General features: G+C 43.5%; 1 protein-coding gene across 2 annotated transcripts in view; it reads left to right on the top strand.

Moving 5' to 3' along the window:
- Positions 1-1,819: 1,819 nt before the first annotated feature.
- Nrip1 (nuclear receptor interacting protein 1) overlaps positions 1,820-21,843 on the top strand; it is an 89,086-nt gene continuing 69,062 nt past the window's right edge. The window contains exon 1 of one of the 2 annotated variants that reach the window (XM_028874779.2): positions 1,820-2,058. The gene's annotated coding sequence lies outside the window, so the exon portion shown is untranslated. Of the gene's footprint in view, positions 2,059-2,870; positions 2,955-21,843 lie in introns of those variants that run through there. The other variant, XM_028874778.2, reaches the window with a different exon arrangement.

Consider the following 21,843-nt stretch of genomic DNA (forward strand, 5'->3'; position numbering starts at 1 on the left):
ATGAGGTAGGCAATTAATTTTGCACAAACATATTATCAAAAAAGCCTAGGATTTTAATTATTATGTTGGGGGAGGTTGAGCAGCTTTGGTACATCATCTAACATACAGCTATTGGAGTTTCAGCACTGATATTGGACAAGCAGGACAAGACTTGGTGTGCTGGACAGTGTCAAGTGATCCAAAACCTGGTTAAGAAGTGAGACTAATGCTTTTCAGAGTGACATTTGAGTTGCTCCAGTATCTGTCCTCAGGTCTGTCACTGTGGTGCATGCGCCTTGCTCCTTGGTGGGACTTTCACTCTCTCACAAGAATCTATTACTTAGTTTAATTTTGTATTAGTTGTGACAAGCTGTCTGGATTCTTAGTCTGCTCCAGAGAAGAAGCTGCCAATCAAAAGAGAGGAAAATGTTTGCCTATGGGTGGGTAACAGACACTTGAAATTAAATACAGACTCAGAATTCGTGTGTGTGTGTGTGTGTGTGTGTGTGTGTGTGTGTGTGTGTGTGTGTTTGCAGGGGCTCTAGACATACTAGTCAAGTGTTATACCTCTTTGCTTCATACCTAGCCCTTAGTTTTACAAATCTAGGTCTCTCAGTTTGAAAATTTGTTCTTGAACTTGCTAAAAAGTCCTGACTGGCCTTCAACTTCCCACTTCCTGTTTCTGCCTCCCAATTCCTGGGATTATAGGCTGGTGCCACCATGACAAACTGGAATCATTTCTTGAATCCACTACAATCCACCACTATGATGATCTTTTCATGAAACCGACATTGAATTTTCAATAAAATGCCAAACAAAGCCCAATAAACTGCTTAAGAACATGGACACATTTATAGTACATTTTAGAAAGTCCTTGTGTAATATTTAAAAATGTTTTCCCCCTCCCCCAAAGGAGCCAAGTTCCAATTATGCTGTTCATTTAATTGCAATTATTTGCTTTTTGTCAATCCAGGATGAATGATGCCCCAAAGATCTGCTGTCTTTACTAATTTGCTTTAAGCAGATCTTGAACTGTGGCATACACAAATGCTATTCTCTTACATGAGATTTACACGGCACTAGATGACAACAGATCACATAGGTGAATCACTGGGAGAGATAATGAGTACCTTAAAATGCACCATCACCACTAAGCAAAATATTCCTAACGTGTGCTCAAGACTGTGCTGGGATATTGCTTTATTAAGAATTAATCTGAAAAACCGCTTTCGCTTTCAAGGTTGGGAAGATACTCCAGACCTTGCTCATTTGAAAAATCTGAAACATAGCTGGCTGTACAACTATTACATAACAGTAAAGAATACAGTTTGATCACTTGGGTAATTTTTGGTTTCTATGTGCATCAATAACTGTTTCCAAATGCTACTGAAAATGCATGAGAGTAGAGAGCTTCATGCACAAAACTGTCTTATTCAGTGAGTGTTTTAACACAGGATACCACTTCAGAGAGCAGGGTGAACTAATGATGTACTTCAGTGTTGATTTTTTTTTTTTTATGTCAAACAAAACCAACTTCTGCAATCACTCTCTCCCCCACCCCCCCCCCACCCTGCTGGTACTTCTTTTCATGGCGAGATACTAAAGTGAAAAAGAAACGTGACATGTGACATCTGGGGTAGGGGGAGCGTCAGAAGGAGTCTTCACAAGTAAGAAGCGCTAGGAGAGAAGAGGATTTTTAAAGCGGAAAACACGAGAGGGCGAGATCATGGTTTCGTATTATTCTCTCCTCCCTCCACTTTCTCGCTTCACCAATCTGTAGCCCCCCTCACATTTAGAGGCGGGCTCAGAAAGACGAGGCTGCAGGAAACCCAGGTTTCGCTGCACTGCCACCCTGGCTTCGTGATGTAATTGTTATTTATTGAGACTCTGAACCGAGCGGAGCCGCTTAAAGAAGTGACAGCCCATCTCCTAGCCCTGTTGGGTCAGATCCTTCTTGGGGGTGGTGCAGATTGGCCGGCAGACCCTGCTGGAGACTTCGCAGTGACAAAGCAACTGAAGATTATACCCTGGTTCCTGGGTCCTGCGTCCGTCTAGGGAGCTGAGCTGGGCACTCCTCAGGTCTCCTTCCCAGTTTTCCGCTTGGAATCACGCCACATTAATTAACCGGGTCCTACTAGGTGCTGGGCATGGGGTCAAAATGACCTAGAGTTATAGCGCCGTAGCTTCCGGAATTTAAGCGGGACACAGATTCCAAGGAGGTGGAAATATGAGGGTGGGTAAAAGGGAGCCAAGAGAACGCGTGCTGTGGGGTGAAATGGGAGGAAGGGAGCCGCTTAAGGTGCCAGCCCCTAGGTGGGGACCCTGAGGAAGGGTTAGAACGCCCTGATTCCCCTACGGTGCTCTCAACGCCTGCCCAAGCCTGGGTGACATGGACGATCGCCTGGTCCTTAGGCACAATCTATCCAGGCGGCTGGACGGGGCCGGAAAGCCAGGGCTCCGGCTCGGGGCGCAAGGCACCCTCCTCCTCTCCCGGTCGATCTGCGTCCTCTCTCTGCCTTTAAGGCCGCGCAGACCCGGGGACCCCACCCGGAGAACCGTAGAGAAGGCCTGCAGGAGCCGGGTAGGCTCCCCAGCTCCAGCGAGCCACCGGGTACGCGATCAGCCGGGGTGACAATGGGAGGGAGGGGCAGAAAAGGGTTAAGAAACTTGGCTGAAGAGCTGAATGGCGTGGAGCAGCGAGGGGAGGGACCCGGCCGCCGCGAACTCGGCGGCGGAGGGAGGAGCGCGGCTGCGGCGGGCGGGCGGCGAGCGAGGCGCTCAAAGTCAGCCTCGCAGACATTGCAGCAGAGCCCCGAACTCGGGAGGCGACGGCGATCGCGGCGCAGGCGGAGGACGAGCCGGCCCCAGCCCACCCGTGCGCACCGCCCGTGGCCTCGCGCGGCCGCAGGGCACGGCTCACCGGGAAAGGAGGGAGCGACACGGATCGGCGGCCCCCGGGAGCCGCGGCGGCCTCGGTGAGTGGCGATCGCGGCCCCGGAGCTCCGTGCGGAGCTCGCGGAGCGGACGCCTCGTCGCCCGGGCACGGCCTGGGTGCGCGGCCCGTGGAGGCGGCGGAGGCCGGGGAGGCCCACGGGGGGCGCCGGCGACCCGGATCCCGGGACAGCCTGCCGCCGTGCCTGGCTCCGGCTCTCCCCGGGAACTCGCGGGCCCCGGCCGGCGCGGCCGCCAAGTTGTAGAGTTCCCAGCCGTGGGCTCGTCCGTGCCAGCCCCGGCGCCAGGGGCGCAGCCGCTCGGGGGTTCTGCGCCGGGACCCACGCGGGTGGCCGGGTCGCGGGCCCGGGTCGAGCCCGCTCGGGCTGCCCCTGTTGGCCCCGAGCCCCGGGTGCTGGCTGCCGCGCCGCTCGGTCCTGCCGCCCAGCGGTGCCCGCGGTGGCGCCCGCGCTGCTTCCCCGCCTCTCGCCGGTGCCTCCCCGCGCGGTGTCGCCGCCGATTCCAGGCAGGGAAAAGTGACTGGGAACGGGCACAGCGCTGAGCCCCAGGCCCGGCCTGCTGGGCACCAGCTCCCCGCCTGCCGAGGGAGGGCGAGGTCCCCTGCACCCGAGGCCTCAGCCTAGTGTCCCCCAGCATCCGAGAGCCGGGCTAGCATTTTAGCGTGAGGCTGGTGAAGTCCTGGGAGACGCTCTTCTCTCTTCTGCCACTCTCTCCTTACTACTATTGTTGTTTGAGGGCACTCTCTTCCGTGGAAACGCTCCCCAGACCCTCCCATTCTCCCCAAAGTAGTTTCCAAATTTTAATCAGGAGTTGATGTTCAGACTGAAGGAACAAAGGAATCCACTGTGTTTAAAAGGCGGACAGGCAGCGAGTCTGACACATGTTGATCTCTGAGGCATTCCAGGAGTTTCTACCTTCCATCATGTCAGTAATTTAATTGGGTTCTGGCGGTCGTAAACGAGGAACAGAATGTTAGGTAATTTTATGTTAAGATACTCTTTTTTTTTTTTAATTAATGGGTCATTTTAGTTGGGGGAAAGTCCCGACGTTCCTAGGTGCAAGAACTTTTAACTCTTTTTTTTTTTTTTTTTGGTGGCACTAGGCTGGAGTTTGTCTGCTAGTGTAAATGATTGTGACACTGAGGTGGGGAAGACCGTGTTTTTAGAGGAAGAGAGACATTGTCTAAAAGTAAAACAAGATTGCTATGTCTGTCTGTCTGTGTCCACATATATATGCATAAATGCTGTGTAGTCTTTGTATTTCTTGGGTTTTGTAAAGCAAGGGGCTTCAGTAATTCATTCTTTAAAGTTATGAATTACATTGAACCTGCTTATTAGTGAATCATAGGTTTTAGCAAGTGGGCGGCGTCTTCCCGATGCTATTATTCAGTGTTTAATCATCCGTTTGCCACCTTTGTGTAAGAGACAGTGAAGTAAGTCGACTTTTTAAACAAACGGTGCTTCATGTGCATGGCCCCCAAATGTGGCGGCTGCCTGGAGGATGTTGAAATGTTCTTCCACTTCCAAGTGAGTTGCCCTGGTTTTGCCCAGCGGTTTGCTAATGTCCATAGGGTTTAATTGAATCGGAGAGCCTGACTTCAACAGCGGTAGGAACTTTCTCTGCTTGTACTTAGTTCCTGCAGACAAAGAAGAATCAGTCAAGCAGCAGGCATTACCTGCATACTCCAGGACTGCGTGCTTATTTACTCCATCCTGTTTCGTACTCCGGTGGGGAGATTTCTTTCTGAACTTAGCCTTTAAAGTACAGGAGGAAAATAGATTTAAGAAGTCAATAAGGAGGGCAGTCGGGTTGCTGATTTTATACACATGAGTTCTGTGTAGTGCCTTTGAGATGGCTGAGAATCAGGTTTAAAGCCTATGAGAAGAAGGCTTAGAACCACGTATCTGTTGTTTCCAAACTTTGTGGAACTTGAATTTTTCGAATTGAGGTATCTGGAAATATTGTGAGTTAGCAGTGGAGAAGTGTTTGTGGATGAGGCTAGGACTCCTCTGAGTCCTCCAGTTTTTAGAGCAAAACATTGTGATAAAAAATAACCTATACCACCACCTAGAGTCTGTTTGTTAGTTTAAGGCTCTTGGAGTTTGCTTCCACCGACATGGCCCTTATGGCTGCTGTATAGTCAAAACACGATTGAGAAGTTCAGGCTTTCCAAAGGCCGTGCAGGAGAACAATTGTTTAAGTAATAAACAGCAAGTGCCAATTTAAATTACCCATGCACGTTCCGAATAGAAAATTATGACATATCAACTCCAGTGGGCTATTCTCCAAAAGATATTAATTCAAAATTTTAAGAGAGAGCCTTTTAAGCTTGTGCCCTAAGGTGGCTCTGACTGCTTACAGATTTTCTGGGTTTTCAGAGATTCAGGAAATAGTATGAAATAAGTGGTCTCAGTGCCTTTTGAGGTTCAGAGGAAACGATGATAAAAATACAGATGGAGGAGTACTGCCACTACAAAAAAAATTCTAGACGTTGAAGCGGCTAGAGGGAATGTAGGCAGGAGTTGAATTTGGGCTCAGATATGGCAGAATACAGTCAACGTGAGACAAAGTGACAATGTGTCTGTCCTGCTGGTGGTGCTGAAGCCTGAAGAGGGGACCTGAGGGAGGCAGCCTCTGCCATGTGGCTTACTTAGCACACTGGCCAAGGAGGAAGTAATGTTCCTCCTTGAAGCATGTAGCCTGAAAGATGGCCTCCAAGATCTTTAATTAAATATCAGTTGAACAGCGAGAACTAGAGCACTGTATTAATTCTGTCAAACATCACTATTTTAGAACATTGAGGACAACTAAAAATGAATTAACTCATATCTGAAAGCAGAGTTTTATAGAAGGTGACAGATGAGGCAAAATATGTCAATCTAATGGAACACATAGGGAGATCAGGATAGACATGCCATCCTCGGCTCTCTAGACGGTTGACAGAAAAGGAGGTTATTATTAATGTGCACAGATTTCATCGCACACCAGTGTTAGGAGAGCATGGATGGCCTGGAGATCGTGTGAAATCAGAGTGGCTTAGGACCTCTGAGGTTAAAGGTGTTAGATTTTTTTTTTTTTTTTTAATTTGTAAGCCTAAAGATTGTAAGCAACTTCAGCAAAAGCACTTTGATGGAGGAAGTTGAAGGATCACTCAGCTAAAAATATGTTTAAGAGATTTAAATTTTAATCAGTAAAAGTTATTCATTTTAAACTGTGATGAGTCCCTTTTATGTTTTAAAATTTGGGTTTCCTGACAGTTTTTAAAGCATAGGTTTGTCATTCAGTTTCTTTCTACCCCCGCCCACTCCTCTTCCCTTCCCTCCCCACCTACCCCTCCTCTTTAAAATAAACAAATTGCATATCTTTAGCCATTTTTCTCTCTTCCATGAAAATGGCTTTAATGCGTGAACTTTCTTCTGTGTCTGTGGCAGGGTGGAGTTTATTTTGTAGTCTTTCCTTTTCAGGTGACCGCTATATAGTCACGAGTGGGTTCTGTACTTCCAAATAATGATTTACTCTTACAGGGATGGTGACTAAGGAAAAGGCATTTGCTGTTCTTCACAAAACCCTGTGTGCCTATGTCTTCCCACTGGAGACATACTTTCATTTCAAATATCCTGACTTCTGTTGAAGAGTTGAAATATTTTCAACAGAACGTGGTAGGGGTCACCTCCTAGATATACGAAGTTGGGTCTGTGAATTGAACAGTTTGGGACTCCTCTCCTTACGTTGCAGTTTTTCAGGAACCAGGGGATGAGCATGTTCATTCAGTAGTATTTAGATGACGACAGTCAGAAACCCAACACCAGGATGGACCTGAGGAAGGTAGAACCCGGGCATGTCAGAGGAGGAAGCAGGCCAAGGGAGAGGAGCTGGGATCCCTGCAAAAGTTGGAATGACCGAAAAGTAAATGGAGGAGGCTGATCTTGTTTCCCATTCCTGTTTGCCTCTGATGCTGAGGCGGGGACATGAACTGCTGATGGTAATGGATTCCCTTTTATGAGGCCAGCAATATTATATAAATAGTGATTGTTCGAGGGAATGAAATGACAAGTTCACCATTTGTGCAGATTCACAGTGAGAGCGAGCTTTGAAATGGTCCTTAAGTGTATCTGAAATGGAAGGTCAAAATTGGGTACCAGAATAGAACCAGGAGCTACAGATTGCTTGGAAGGAGGAGAAGAATATTATCTCCCTTTTTCTTTCATTTCTTTTTCTTTTCCTTTCCTTTCTTTCTCCCTCCCCCCTCCCTCCCTCCCTCCCTCCCTCCCTCCCTCCCTCCCTCCCTCCCTCCCTTCCTTCCTTCCTTCCTTCCTTCTTTCTTTCTTAGATCTGGAGGTTTTTTGTTTTTTTTTTTTTTTTGTTTTTTCGAGACAGGGTTTCTCTGTGTAGCTTTGCGCCTTTCCTGGAACTCACTTGGTAGCTCAGGCTGGCCTTGAACTCACAGAGATAAGCCTGCCTCTGTCTCCCGAGTGCTGGGATTAAAGGCATGTGCCACCACCGCCCGACTTAGATCTGGAGTTTTAATAAGTACTGTTGTGGACTTGGAAAACGGAGTGATGCGGTTTGGGTGGTGACATGGACCTCTGTTAACAGAATCTTGATGGAGATGGCTTGGTGTAACTGGCTGAAGAAAGAATGCTCTGCTTAAGTATATTGTCTTACCATTCAAGGGGGAATGGACCGCAAAGAGACCAGAAGTCTCATCTACAACTTACGTAGTTGCCCATCCTTTTTCTTTTTCTTCTCCATCGTATTCAATTTCTATATATACTGGATGGGTAGAAATTCTAAAAATTGGATTGGAGTTTATTTTGAACAAAACTTTTGCGTTGCTATGGGTATGGAAGGTATGTTTTTCATCATGAAAACTGGTATGTAAATCACTAGGAAGTCATGTCATTTTTTTGGAGCTGTTAATATATATTCTGTATCATGGACCTTGACATTCTAATTAGTCCTCACACTTTCTTACAGTCATGTCAGATAAAACATTATAAAGATTGTGGTATTATTGATCATCAATATGCCTTAAACAAGACAATTTTCTTGGGGAACAGAAGTGGATTTTCAAAACTGTGATCCATTTTACAGTTATATTAGGGTTTTGAATCATGTTAGAGATATTAGCCTAGAACTCTAGGGGTGCTATAGAGAGAAGAAAATCTGAAGAATTTAGAAGGCTGACAACCCAAAGAGCAAGAAAGAAAGCCACTTGGGTTCTGAGGAAAAGCATATTATCTACATTAGTAGGCTAAAAAATATGTATTATGTCACTTTTTAAGATAGATTATTCTTGAAGAAAATCAGATGGATAATTAGAATTTATGGTTCATCTGGTTTGTTCTTGCTTGAGATAATGCCAAGCAGGGTGGCAGCATGTATTGAACCAAAGGCTGGGCAGGGACTTGTGGCATCCCTACACCGATCACCTCTGCCTCTCTTCCTTTCCTCTTCCTTTGGCCTTCAGTTCATGGGACTGGGGCAAAGCAAGGAGTCTGTCTAGAAATTTGCAGACTGAATTAACATTAATAGAACAAATAGTTGTTTTTGAAATTTCAGCCTATCACGGTTCACTCTTCCCTCAAATTTTCTACTGCCCACACTTAGGAATGAAAAACTCTAAGCTAAAACCCAACTTTTGTTGTGGTAGTTTTTTTTTTTTTTTTTTTTTTTTTTTTTTAATTTTGTAGGTTTTTTTCCTTTCCCCAAAAAATACCTTTAAGGATGAAAGGAAACTATTCTTTATTTGCTTTAAGTTTTGTGTGACTAGCCCAGACTTTCAAGAAACATTAGATAGAAGTCTGCTAGGTACTTAAGTCCTCAGCCTGAGTTTCCCACCCAGACTAGGAGCCTCATGCTGGTATGAACTGAGAGCTTTGATGGAAGGGAACCTCTCACTTTCAGACTTCTAATTAAGAAAGCCCGTTTAATGACAGACAGGGTTACACCTTTTGAAGCCTGCAATATTCATCTGCTGCAAAGGATTGTGGGCAACTCGGGAGCTAAGGATTTTGGAGCTTGTATTGTTAGTAGTTTGCTTTGAATATTTTATTTCATGTTCTTTACTAGCTCTGTGAAGGTACGGGGTAACATTGTGGTGATTATCTTTAGAATGAACTTAGGAGGAAAACTTATGGTTGAGAATAGCGGTTAAGCCAGATGCTTATGGTTATGAACTTTTAATTGTTGAATTTGTCTAGACATAACATGTGAACATATTAAATATCATTGCATTAAAAATATCAGATGCTAATTTAGCATTACAATAGTGAGGTGGAGGATTATGCTTAGATACAAGCTTAAGTGGAGAATAATATTGTAATATAGTTTTTTTTTTTTTTTTTTTTTTTTTTTTTTTTTTTTTTTTTTCGAGACAGGGTTTCTCTGTGTAGTTTTGTGCCTTTCCTGGAACTCACTTGGTAGCCCAGGCTGGCCTCGAACTCACAGAGATCCACCTGCCTCTGCCTCCCGAGTGCTGGGATTAAAGGCGTGCGCCACCACCGCCCGGCTGTAATATAGTTTTTAATGTGGGCTGAGGTGGGTAAGAGCCTAGCATGTACTGTTAGGATCAAAATTTGAGATTTGGAAGTTCTGCAAAATGGGACTTCTTGAGGAATTTCTCTAGCAATTGAGATCTCTCTCTCTCTCTCTCTCTCTCTCTCTCTCTCTCTCTCTCTCTCTGTGTGTGTGTGTGTGTGTGTGTGTGTTGGTGAGGATTTGAACCCAGAGCCTAGGCATATGTGGTCTACCACCGAAGTACACCTGCAACCTTGGAGGTGATGCATTTAAGGAGTGCATGATAACTGGAAGGGGGAAAACAAAGTTTAAGTTTTTGATTCCTGAATTTTGAGTTTTTAGTAATATAGTAACAGACAGTTGATTTATGCACTGGAAAAGAAGCAGATTAAGAAAGGAGAGATAGAAGGAAAAGTATTAATTACTCCTCTTGCAGTATTTCACCAAAAGGGTCATGAAGGATTGGGTTTGATTTTTGCAAAAAAAAAAAAAAAAAAAAAAGGAAAAAGAAAAGAAAAAATGCATTAAAAATAGTACTTCTGTTTTTTTCACTCTACATTTCATTTTCTAGTGCAGAGTCTTCTGCTAAATCAGTGTTTGATTCTGCTAAAAGGGAAGTCCTTTTGTCTCCCTGGGCAACAACATCCGTAGCACGAGAGGTCAGATGTGATTTTAAATTCTGAGGTTCTGCTGCCGTGTGTCAGGGCATATTGTTCATGATTTCAAACTGGTGGTTTTAGAAGGAGTAGAGATGATGGAGTGAAGACTTGGCATGCGCAGAAGTTGCACTGCTGTGTGGCCTGTGCTGTTTGACCCCCCTCCACCCTCAGGAGGAGGGGCAGCAGGGAGGGGAAGTGAACTCATCCTTCGCAGGCAACTGCTTTATGCCGGGTGGGCACCGTTCTGGCCAGTTTACACGCATTTTTCACTTCTAATCCTTGCAACTCCCCCCAGGGACTCATAGATATTGTTTCCTCTAGTGTATAGAGACAGAAACCCAGTTTGTGAGTTGCCAGAGTCACTCGCCTGAGGTCACACACCGCTAATTTCATTTTCCACTAGAATATGCCATCTTTGGAAAGGGAAACCAGCTGCCAGCTGACTTTCAGGAAGCCATTAGGGAGAGCTTGCTTCTCCTACCTGATAGCCACAAACCCCAGATTCCAAGGACAAGCCTCCCAGTCTGATGCTCGCAGCCCAGTTTCTCCGGGGAGGCCTCTCTTTCATGGCTTCCTCAGCTGCCTACCCTTAACCAGAGGGAAACTTCAAAGGCAGCTGGCTCCTTTCCCCAATCTTAGTCCGCAAGGGCGGCTGGCCACTCTCCCCCACCAGTTCCAGCTCTTGGGACGTGCACCACAGAAGTATTGCCGTGTTCTTCAAGGTGGTGAATGCTGCTGCTGCGTTTCTTGATCTACTTCATTAAAATAGCCCGTCATGGTCTTAATCCTGGTGTTCCCAAGGCTAACTGTGCTTGTCCACCTCAGGGAGCTGCTGTAGCAAAAGTCCATTCGCCTGGTTACAAATTGCAACTCTTGACTATCCTTAATGTGATCTTCTTTGTACAGCCTTTTCTTCACCCACCATGGTTTTGTTAAAGACTGTGATATGTTAATAAAGTACCACCTGAACTCCACACAGGAAGTGGATAATGCGTTTGTGAGTTTATTGGGAGGACAGAGATAAGGGAGAGTTGGCTTCATTTGGGTAGTAGACCTCGGTGAGGAGGGAGCACTTTGACTTAGAGGCTGGGGCACAGAGTGCATTTTTAAGTACACACCAGTCGTGCGCTTTTATTGTCGAGGAGACGAGAAATGGAGTTATAAACCTCTCCACCCTTTTTTTTTTACTTGACTCATTTAAGATTTATGGAATTTGGAACCCCAAAACCACTCTAGCTGAGTGGTTCCCTATACACTGAAAGGTACAAACCGAAACTATATTAGAGACATAGAATGAGATATAAAGTGAATATAGATAATATTTTCTGGTGTACTTTGAATGTTGAATTGCTAAGTAAAAGTTGGGCAACAAAGGATTCCCATAAAAGCTGGGAAAGAATGTTTTGCTTTTATCTTTCATTAAGAGAATAGATATTTTATTCTGGCTAAATAAGAGAGGAACTCTCAAAGTAAACAGTCTGGGGAGGGCCATCTTCTGTTTCAGATTGTGTATTGATATTCTTGAAATAGACTGAATCTATGTGATAGCAAACGGAAGGGCTGGGCTGGGGGTTTCTGCTTTACCATCTGGCACTTTCTTGTGTCTCCACGGTTTGTATCATTGAGGCAAAACCCAAGGTAGAGCATGGCTCCGATCCTGAGGAGGTACTCCCCTTCCCCCGTGTGACTCAGTATCATCGCTTCTTCCCTGAATTTTGAATCTCCACAAACTGAACTAATACCGTGGTGTATTTTCAGGCTGGAGAGGACCTGGCAGGACGCCATAGGTAGGGTCAAGATAAGCACACTATCCAGAGGGTCTCTCATCCTGCTTCCTCCTTGTACTTATGCGTGGTTTTCTTTTCTCTCCTTCCCAGTCCTTTCTGTTTAGTATTTTTTCCCTTTCGCCTTGGAACGTCTCATCTACCCCCGCGCCCCCACCAGGGATCCATGTTATACAACCGGGCAAATGATGACTAAATCTTTTAGTCGGTTTTGTCATTGCTAACTTCAAAGTTCCCCAAAGGGGGAAACTGAGCCTATGAACATTTAAATTAACTATAAAAATTAGCTAGTGGGAAGTGGGATAGACCCAGGAGGAGAAGCCATGTCCTGATTTACTTCGAACTCTTCTGTGTCTCTTTTTGTTTTCTCGCTGAAGTTTAGGAAGGAAAGAGAGGGGGTGGAGTGGAGAGAGAGGGTAACAGGTATGATGGAATGCATCCTTTGGCGGAGGATACAGCAGTAAAGTGCAAGTTAAGGCCAAGGAGAGACTGGTCCTCAGTGCTGGGTCTTGAGGGGTGAGTAGTAGGCAGCTACCTCCCTGTGGTCTTGGTCCTTCATTTCCTTGTGGCCCTCAGAGTAGCCTTAGGATTCTTTTCATTGACCTATGGCTTGAATGTAATTTCTCGGCCACTTTGTAGTTCAGGTATGTGCGTGTTCATGCAAATCCTTTGCTTTGAGTCTTCGTACATTTTCAGTTCTGCTTAAATAGCAACAGGGTTGAGGTTTCCTGAGCTTTCTTCCTTCCACGTTGGTGTCGGTTGATATCCTTTTTCAGGGCTTTTTTTAGGAAGTCCTGTTGGTGAGACTGCAGGGGGCGGCTTCTCTGACATTTCTGGGAGCCATGATCTCAAAGCAAACTCCTTGATCGTCGGGCTCTTAACGACCTTTCTACCCCATCTTCCAAAATGATCCCCGAGCCTTGGGTGCAGGACTCGGCATCCTGATCAGTTCTGGTTTCTGTGGTGGTCTGTGTCTGTCACAGAGAGAAGTGTGATGAGTGGTGGGCACTACGCTTACTGGGGGTGTAAGGACAGACAGTCAGGATGTAGTTAGGGGTTCTGCAGGTTTAGTAAAGTGGTAGTTGGAGGTTCCCCTAGAAAAGGGACTCCAGGCAACTAAGGAACACTGAGAGCTGAAGAGATAGTCCTCCCCAGGGAAGAACACACCCGTTGGTTAACCTATACCAAATGGCCAGCTCTGAAAATGTACATGCAAGTACCATTATATGGGCTGAGCAGGCTGTATTTATATATTTAGGAATACACACACACAGACACATGGACACACACACACACACACACACACACACACACACACACACACGCCACCACCTCACAACCACCACCACCACCACTAGCAGCAATTAAAGAAGAAAGAGAGCAAGGCAGGAGATACGTAAGGAGTTGTAGTCAGCAAAGGGAAGGAAGAAATGATGTAATTCTAACCCAAAAAAACATAAAATAAAATAACAATTTTAAAAAGCAACAGGAGACCTTTCTGTTTGCAGACTTGGCAGAACCGGGCGTCATTGGTTGAGAATACTCTCAACCAGCTCGTCTTATGAGGACCAATGTTTTAAAACTATCAAAGGCGTTGCTTGGGGTCTTTTTGGTCAATGTGCTTAGAGTCAAATATAGTCTTCACCCCTGGAAAAGAGGAAGAGAGCAAAAAGCTAACCATAGCCCTTTACACAGGCCACAAGCCTCACCTTGGAAGGCAATTTGGAAGTCTTGCTTACGGTGACTGTGGATGAGAGAGTTCAGGCAGTGACTGCACCCCCACAAGCGTGATCTCTCCCTCACCCGGTTACATATTCACTGATCACAGTGGCCCCATTTGCCTGCTGTGCCTTCTCAGTAGACTGTGAGCTCCATGCAGAAGACCATGTTCCTGACAGATAGTTCATGCCCTGGGGCCTGCCACCAAGGAGACTGTCCAGTCCACGAATATTGTTGACTAGAATTGCCACCAACCTCAGTCTGTTCTTCATGACAGCTGCTAATGGTTAGGTGGAACTTTCCAACCATAGCTGTTCTGCGTTTCTTTGGTCTCTTTAAATTAGCACTTCTAAAAGGAATAATATTGTATGCTTAGAATATATCTTTTTTCAGTTGTATTAATTATGAGAGAGAAAAGTGAACATAACTGTTGGTGACATAATTAATTGACACTTGCAATGAGAATTTGTTTTATAATAAATAAAGTCTTCAAATTATACAAATTAGATTAGAAAATATGTTTAGCAAAATCTGTAGACAATATTTAATTTCTTTCTTCCTTATTAATTTTTAAGAAAGTGAAACAAAGTATTTCTGAGCCTTTAAAACCATTTCCTTAATTAACCTCTAGTAACCAAAAGGACTGACCGGCTCGGCATATGTTTAATCATGTGGATTTGACTGCTTAGGAAGATGGACATATCTTTAAAAACACATATTACAATTTTATGTCTAGCCAGATGTGGTGATGCAAGGGAGACAGAGGCAGGTAGATTTCTGTGAGTTCTAGGCCAGCATGGTCTACACGGTGAGTTCTCCAAGGTTATGGAGAGGGGGTGGGGGGAGAGAGAAAAGTGGGGGGAGAGAGAGAGACTGTCCCTGTCTGAAACAAAACCAAATAACAAAATTTATGTATAGACTTAATTTTGAGGGTGGGAATGTGGTCAATGGGACAAAACTTACCTAGAGTTCTTTTATTTTTTTTTTTTTTTTTTTTTTTTTTTTTGGTTTTGAGGTAGAGTTTCCTTGTGTAGGCTTGGCTGTCCTGGAACTACCTGTGTACACCAGGCTGGCCTTGAACTCAGAGATCTGCCTGCCTCTGTCTGCTGACTACAGGGATTAACAGCATGGGCCACCACACCTGGATCATTTTGGTTTTTAATACCCTTACAAAGTTAACTTATCAACAATGATTGATGACAAAGCCTGGTAACATTGAAGGATGACAGCATTCGGAGTCCTTTGTAGGGTTTAAGGACCGGTCTCTGGACTTGAATCCTGTTATAGTGGCATTGTGTTGATTGATAATTAATAATTGCTGATAGGATGCAGAAAACAAAATTATGTGGAAATGGAGTTTAGAAATAACTAGCTGCTGTGAGATTTAGTTTTAAATGCTAGATAAAACACATCATCTAGGTATATACATTATTAAAACATATTGCTTTTATTTTTTATTTATTTTTGGTTTTTTGAGACAGGGTTTCTCGTGTAGCTTTGGTGACTGTCTTGGATCTTACTCTGTAGTCCAGGCTGGCCTCGAACTCACAGAGATCTGCCTGGCTCTGCCTCCTGAGTGCTGGGATTAAAAACATGAGCCACCACTATCCTGCTTAAAACATATTGTTTTTAGTGCATTTGTGTGTGTGTGTGTGTGTGTGTGTGTGTGTGTGTGTGTGTGTGTGTTGGTTGGGGTGCCAACATGACAGGGCATACATGTGACTGTTGATTTTCTTCCACTACTTGACATCCAGGGATTGAACTCAGGTCCTCTGGTTTGGCAGCATGGGCTTTTACCTGCTGAGCCATCTCACCAGCCCGAGACAAAGTCTCTAGTGAGCACAGCCTCACCTGTACCTGGCTGGGACTGGCAGGTGTTTCCTGAGTTTGACGAGTCATTCATCCACAAGTGTCACTTTTTCTTCATTCTTGTATATTCCTCCCGATAATGGCCAGGAATTCTTTCTCTGAGGGCATTGTCCTAATAACATGGATATATTCACTGACTTTATTTTTACCTTTTTACAGCTCCCGCCTGCCCTTAATATTAGAAGTATTAGTTGTTTTTCACAAGTCTAAATGATAGTGTTTGCAGACTTACATGTTCCATTTCATAGTAGGTAACCTTAAACCTGTGAAGTTCAGAATTAAAAGTAGTTAAGAATATTACTAATGGAAAAATGAGTTTAAAAATTGGTCCTTTTGGCGGTGAACAAAATGGTAAAATCTTGGATTTTTTTTTGTTTTCTTTGTTTTGCTCTTTGAAAGACTAAAGGTAACATGTATTAATTTATTTTTATTTATAGTTATGCGTGCGCGTCTGTGTGAGTTTATATGCGCCATGCGTGGAGGTGGAGGCCAGAGGGCATCCGATCTGCTGGAGCCGGAGTTGCCCTGGCCTGTGAGCTGTCCGATAATGGTGCTGGGAACCGAACTTGGGTCCTCTGCAGGAGCAGTATGCCATTGTAACCACCGAATTGTCTCCCCAGCCCCACAAAGCTAAACAATATGCATTTCCTCCTAGGTGCTAGAGACATTTTAAATTATATGACATTGATTATGTTTCCGTTATTATGTCACAGTGAAAGCAATAAAGAATTTCTTTTCTGTAGTGGTGTGAATTATATCTCTATATAAATAACATAGATTACTCTGTGATAAAACCAGCAGGCCAATTCGGACCGTATTTGATTTTATTTTACTGTGAAGTTTAAAAATTTTTCGGTTCTGGTTTTTGTAATTCTTGTAACTGAGCAGAAATCCATATTTATATATGCGTAGAAAAGATCTATTCAGAAATATATATGAGCGATTACTTTGTCTGGTGATGTTAAATGCTGCAGCTCAAATTATTGGCTCAGCTGAACTCGTCAATGAAACATCAGAGAAAAATTACCTTTGCACACATTGCCTAGGGGGTGTTGCAGTCCTTGACAGTCCTTGGTGACCACAGCCTTGGGATTGCTAAAGGGGAAAGAGAAGTGAACAGGAAGAGGAAGTGTTGGTGTCTGGGAGGAGAAAGGGACAGTCACTTCTAAACTCTCCTGAAGTCCTGGATTATTTTGTTTCAGGAATGTATATATTTTTTAATGTATCCTACAGGATACTGAGAAGTAAAATAGTATTCTTAACGCTGTGCGGGGTAGTTCAGCTGTCAATCATAGGCACCATGGTGTTTGATAGCCGTGGCGAAGCTGTGGGTGAGTCATTGAATGTTTTCTGGCTTGTTCCTTTTATAAAATAAGGAGGCTGGGCGAAAATGGTAATGTGGGTCTTCTCAAGTCTGTAAAAATCAGCATGCCTTCAGAAGGGAGCTTGATTCTTTTTTTTTTTTTTTTTAATGCCTTGAGTATCAAGGTGTGTAGAACCTAAAGCTAGGTTGATGGCCCTTGTGATTTTTGGAGCTTGGCATTTAATATTTTACAGCAAAGTTTTTAGTGTAACATAATTGAACTTGTACTGGATAGGGTTAATAGGCTAGAACAAAAGGTCAAAGCATAAGGCATTAGGCTTAATTAAGGGGGAGCTGGAGTGGCAGGGGTGTGTGACAGTTAAATGGTTCTCCCACAGACTAATGTCGGTTACAGTGCAGCCATGCCTCAACTTAAGTGGGTTATTTTGTGCAAAGGGCAGCAGTGATTAGCAGTTTGACATGCCAGACACTTCTGGCCAATCCCATCTGTTTTAGAGGTTAAAAAAGCACACCTTTATGAGCTGATGGATTGATTTGTGTGCCCGTCTGGTAAAGATTAGAAGTCCAAGGCCGGTGCTGTAAATGTCAGTTATGGAATATTGGACTTTCTTGGTTGGCTCATGGTTTTAACCGTCAACTGTTTTATAATGGGGGTAACCGCTGTTTATGGAGTTGCTTTCAGAATGGGTGGGTGAGCAGGTGAGGTAGGCAGGGGAAATATTTCCTAGGTGAAATGTGTTTTAGCATTCTCTGCCGCAGGTGCTTCTAATTATACCGAGTGCCTTTGACCTCTCTCTTACAGTTTGTGTCATATTGTTCTTTTGTGTGACCTGAACAACATTGTCGGTCCAGGATTGCCCTTTGCTTGTAGGATTGATAGGCATCTTTATTTGGGCCCCCCTTTTAAAAAAGCAGGTGGATGGTTTAGTCCCCTCTCATTATATGCATTTTACAAGGTGGAAAAAGAAGAGAAAAAAAAATGAAAGGAGTCCACGCAAGTGTGTACATCATCGTGCACATACACTGTTTTGCGTCAGGAATGTGTGGTCACAGAGAATCGAAAGGCTCAGGAAAATGAAGTTATTGTACTCCAAGTTTCCTAGTGCACTCCAGGCCATGCAGGGGGTTGTGGGAAAGCCACAGTGTTGCCAAGAGACCCCATGAGGAGCTAGGGAGCAGCCTGGTCTTTGGCCTTTATTGGAATTTCCATGGGACAAGCAACGTAGGGCTGGACAGAGTAACCAAGTTCAAGACTAGAGAGTTTTAGTAAACATTGGTTAGATACTAATGAGCTACGTCTTCATATATGTACCAGTATAATGGCTGGTATTACATAGTAGCTCTGAATTAGCTATAGATAAATAACTGATAGACAGGAGCAGCCTTAGTTTACTTCCGTGTGTGAAGAAAGCAGAAAAATATTGCCTCCTAGATTGTGGGGCCAAAATGAAAGGGGTGTGATCTGGATTGATCACTGTGCATATGGAGTCCTTTGCTGCTCCAAGGGGGCAGACTTTAAGATAAAAAGATCATTAAGATGTTGAAACATCATGATATACAGAAAATGAAAAGTAAAATGTGTAAACTGTGTGCACACATGCCTCATGGGTGGAGTTTCTTATAGTCATCTGAGGAGGAATAGAAAATCTGTGCTTCTTCACCTTTCCTCTTTGAAGAGAAGGGTCAGAACTTTAACTATGTCATAGACACAGCCCACTTCAACTGATGCTTCTCCACAAAGAACATGGGGAAGAATGTGTACTTAAATTACATTTCTAAATACACTCCAATACCATGAGATCACTTTGATCTCATATTACTTTTCATTTTGTGTGATTTTTTTTTTCAGAAAGCTGTGTGATACTGTTAATATAGTTGGATGTCAGTTCAAGATTATAGGAATATTTAACAATATACAGTGATTAAACTGTGATTGTGAAAATTGGGGTCTACATCTTTTAATGTCCAAGGAATGGAAAAATCCTGACTTTATGTGGACGCTTTAGAACTTAGGATAATGTCATCATAATGGACGTGCTGAGGAGCTTAAATCACTGTCTCATGAGATGGGCTGTGAGAAGTGTGCAGAGAAACAAGATGGCCTTTCTATCAGAAGCTAATATTCCATCCGAGGTGTTAGTTGAAATAAAAAAAAAAAGGTAACCAAGAACACTGGGAGCAGTGCTAGAAGTTTCTGTCCAGACTCACACCCTTTCTGATAAAGACTACGAACCAGAAGTCCTTTTTACAAAGCTACAAATTGTCTGACCTTGAATTGTATTTCAAAACTAAGCTCATCCAACGTGAATCAATTTATAGATACAAATGAAGCCTTTTAATTTATTATTTTAAAAGGGTAAGGTGGTGGGGCAGGGAGAAGGCTTGAAGGGCTTACTGTGTGAGCATGAAGATTTGGAATTAGAGCCACGGATCCTGCAGCCTTAACACTTGGGATGTGGAGGCAGCAGCATCCACGGTGCTCGAGGACCAGTCAGACTTGCTGGATGGGTGAGCTTCACGCTCAGTGAGAGAGAGACTCTGTCTCAAAAAAATACTGTGGAGAATAATAGAGGGAGACACCTAGCATCAACCTCTGACCTCCGTGCACACAAGCACACAGAAAAATTTAGAAAACATGTGATCTCATGGTACTGGAGTATATTTAGAAATGTAATAGTAAGTACGCACTCACCCCCATGTTCTTTGGGTTGAAGTGGCCTGGGCCTATGACATCAAGTCTGACCCTTCAACGCGGAGAGAGAAGGTGAAGACAGACTGATTTTTGTAATGTCATTGTTTTTCTTTCCTTAAGTCATTTTTAAATTGCAAAAGGTTGGCTTGGGTGATTATAATATAAAAGTGCTTGGTTAGTCAATTAAATATAGGAGACTTCCTGAGCATAACAGATAGAAGCATCTTGGGGGAATTTCCTGCGACATTATATTAAACCCCAAACAAGTGTTTGTTGTTCCCCATTGGTGTTAGCACATGTATTTTTAAAGTATCTTACAGCCCATCTTCATAGTCTCCTTTCTTTTCTTTGGTGACTTCGAGTGCTATGATATCTAATTGATTTTAGGATTGCATTCTATTACAGTAGAGGAACCGTTTTGTGTGGCTGTTGTTTTAGCGTGTTTTGATATGTTCTGGAAGGTTGGAGGGCACTCCTTGTGCCCTGTCATCTGTAATGGTGGATTTCTTTCATTCGATGGTATTTCCTCTCTTTTATTAATGTGGTGTTATTGGCCTTGAGACATGGGAAGCACAGGCCTCTAGTCAGTTGGTGGAACACATGCTTGTTCCACTTATTAAAAATGAAACAGAAACTCTTGGCTTCCTTTTTTCTTTCTTCATTTTCTTTTTTTTTTTCCAATCGGGGATGGAAAGGTCTTGTGTATGTTATGCAAGCACTCTACCACTGAGCTACAGTCCTAGCCTCATAGATGCTTTTTTTTTTAAAGAAGAAAGAACATCTTCAAGTATACTTACATCAGTTTTCCCCTTTCTTTCCCAACCCCTCCTATGGAACCCCCACTTGCTCCAGTTCAAATTCATGACCTTTTTTTCTTTAGTTGTTACCGTTATGTATGTCTATAAATGCAAAAGCATATAGAAACAACCTGCTGAGTCCCTTTCCTGTTGCCTGTGCGTATATGATTTCAGATGTGACCCCTTGCTGTTGGATAGCCATTGAGGAGACTCGTCCCTGGGGAAGACTAGTCCTCTGGCTCTTAGCGTTTCTTAGTTAGCTATAGCTCTTTGTCTAAGGGTAGGGCCCGGTAAAATTCCCCTCTTCCATGTTAGCGTGGTCACTGGTGTTGTCACCGTTCAGATCACGTTTCGGCAGTCGTATTGTGGAGGAGTCCTGGGTGACGCTTCCCTGTCGTTTGGCAGATCCCATCTCACAGGAGACTTGCTGGCCCTCCGGCTTTTATAATCTTTCACCTCCTCTCTTCCATAATGTTCCCTGAGCTTTAGGTGAGGGGGTTGTCTTGTAAATGTGTCAATTAGGAAAACAATTATAAACGAAGGGTGTTTTATGTATTTTAAAGAGTTAGTATTTTAATATACATAACATCTTTTGTTTGTATTTTTTTTGTTCTTAAACTATATAGATTATTTTTAGTTTCCAGAAGTTTGTGGGATGGTAGAAAATAATAGCTGTATTTTGTGTTTTGGTTTTTTAAATGCTGCCAAAGTGTATGGAATTATTCTTTGCCTCTATTTAGGCAGGCGAATTTTAGTAAGAAAGCCATGGTGTGTGATAGACTTAGCCAACCATATTCTTATTGCTTTGTATATGTTTATAAAATCAGTGAGTTTATGTGTGTGCGCACAGATGTCTGCACCTGTTGATTGCACTAAGCATTTGATGTCTCCTAATGAGGGATGGAGAAGGGGCTTCCACTCAGTTTGAAGTGGATCATTTCTCCGAGGTGAATTGCATACATTCTACATTTTGTATTCTGTGACCTTGCAGTCATGACTTCAGCCCAGAATAGTTTCAAAGTCATGTAAATGAATGCAATTAAGGTATTGCTTATCATCTTACATAGTTCAGATGGAACCTTACTGGATAGAGAGGTTTGCTGGCCTTATGAGGAAGGTCAGAATAAGGTTAAATTTTATTACATAAAATGATACAGCAATGTTTTTATTTAGCCGATGAAAAACCAGTGTCATAATAGAAAAATCTTAATTTTTTTTTTCTTTTCTCTAATTGTCTGGATGCCTTCATCAGGTTTTTGTTTTTGGTTGGTTGGAGTTTTTTGTTGTTGTTGTTTGCTTGACTATTTCTCTCTATAAATAAACTCTTTTAAGGAGCTACCTTTTGTCTACTTGTAAAACACATGGAGCATCATACTCAGACTTATAATTGTAGGTGTCTTTGACTAACACATATAAGCTGGCATCTTGGATGTTGATGGGAGGTGGCTCTGGGCTTGCTAGTGGATGTCCTTAGAGACCTTGTGACGTGACAGTTGGCACAGAGCTTTCAGGCTGTAGGAATTAAGAGTCCCGCCACATGGGTAGGCAG

Source organism: Peromyscus leucopus, chromosome 12, assembly GCF_004664715.2.
Source record: "Peromyscus leucopus breed LL Stock chromosome 12, UCI_PerLeu_2.1, whole genome shotgun sequence".
Taxonomy (NCBI): domain Eukaryota; kingdom Metazoa; phylum Chordata; class Mammalia; order Rodentia; family Cricetidae; genus Peromyscus; species Peromyscus leucopus.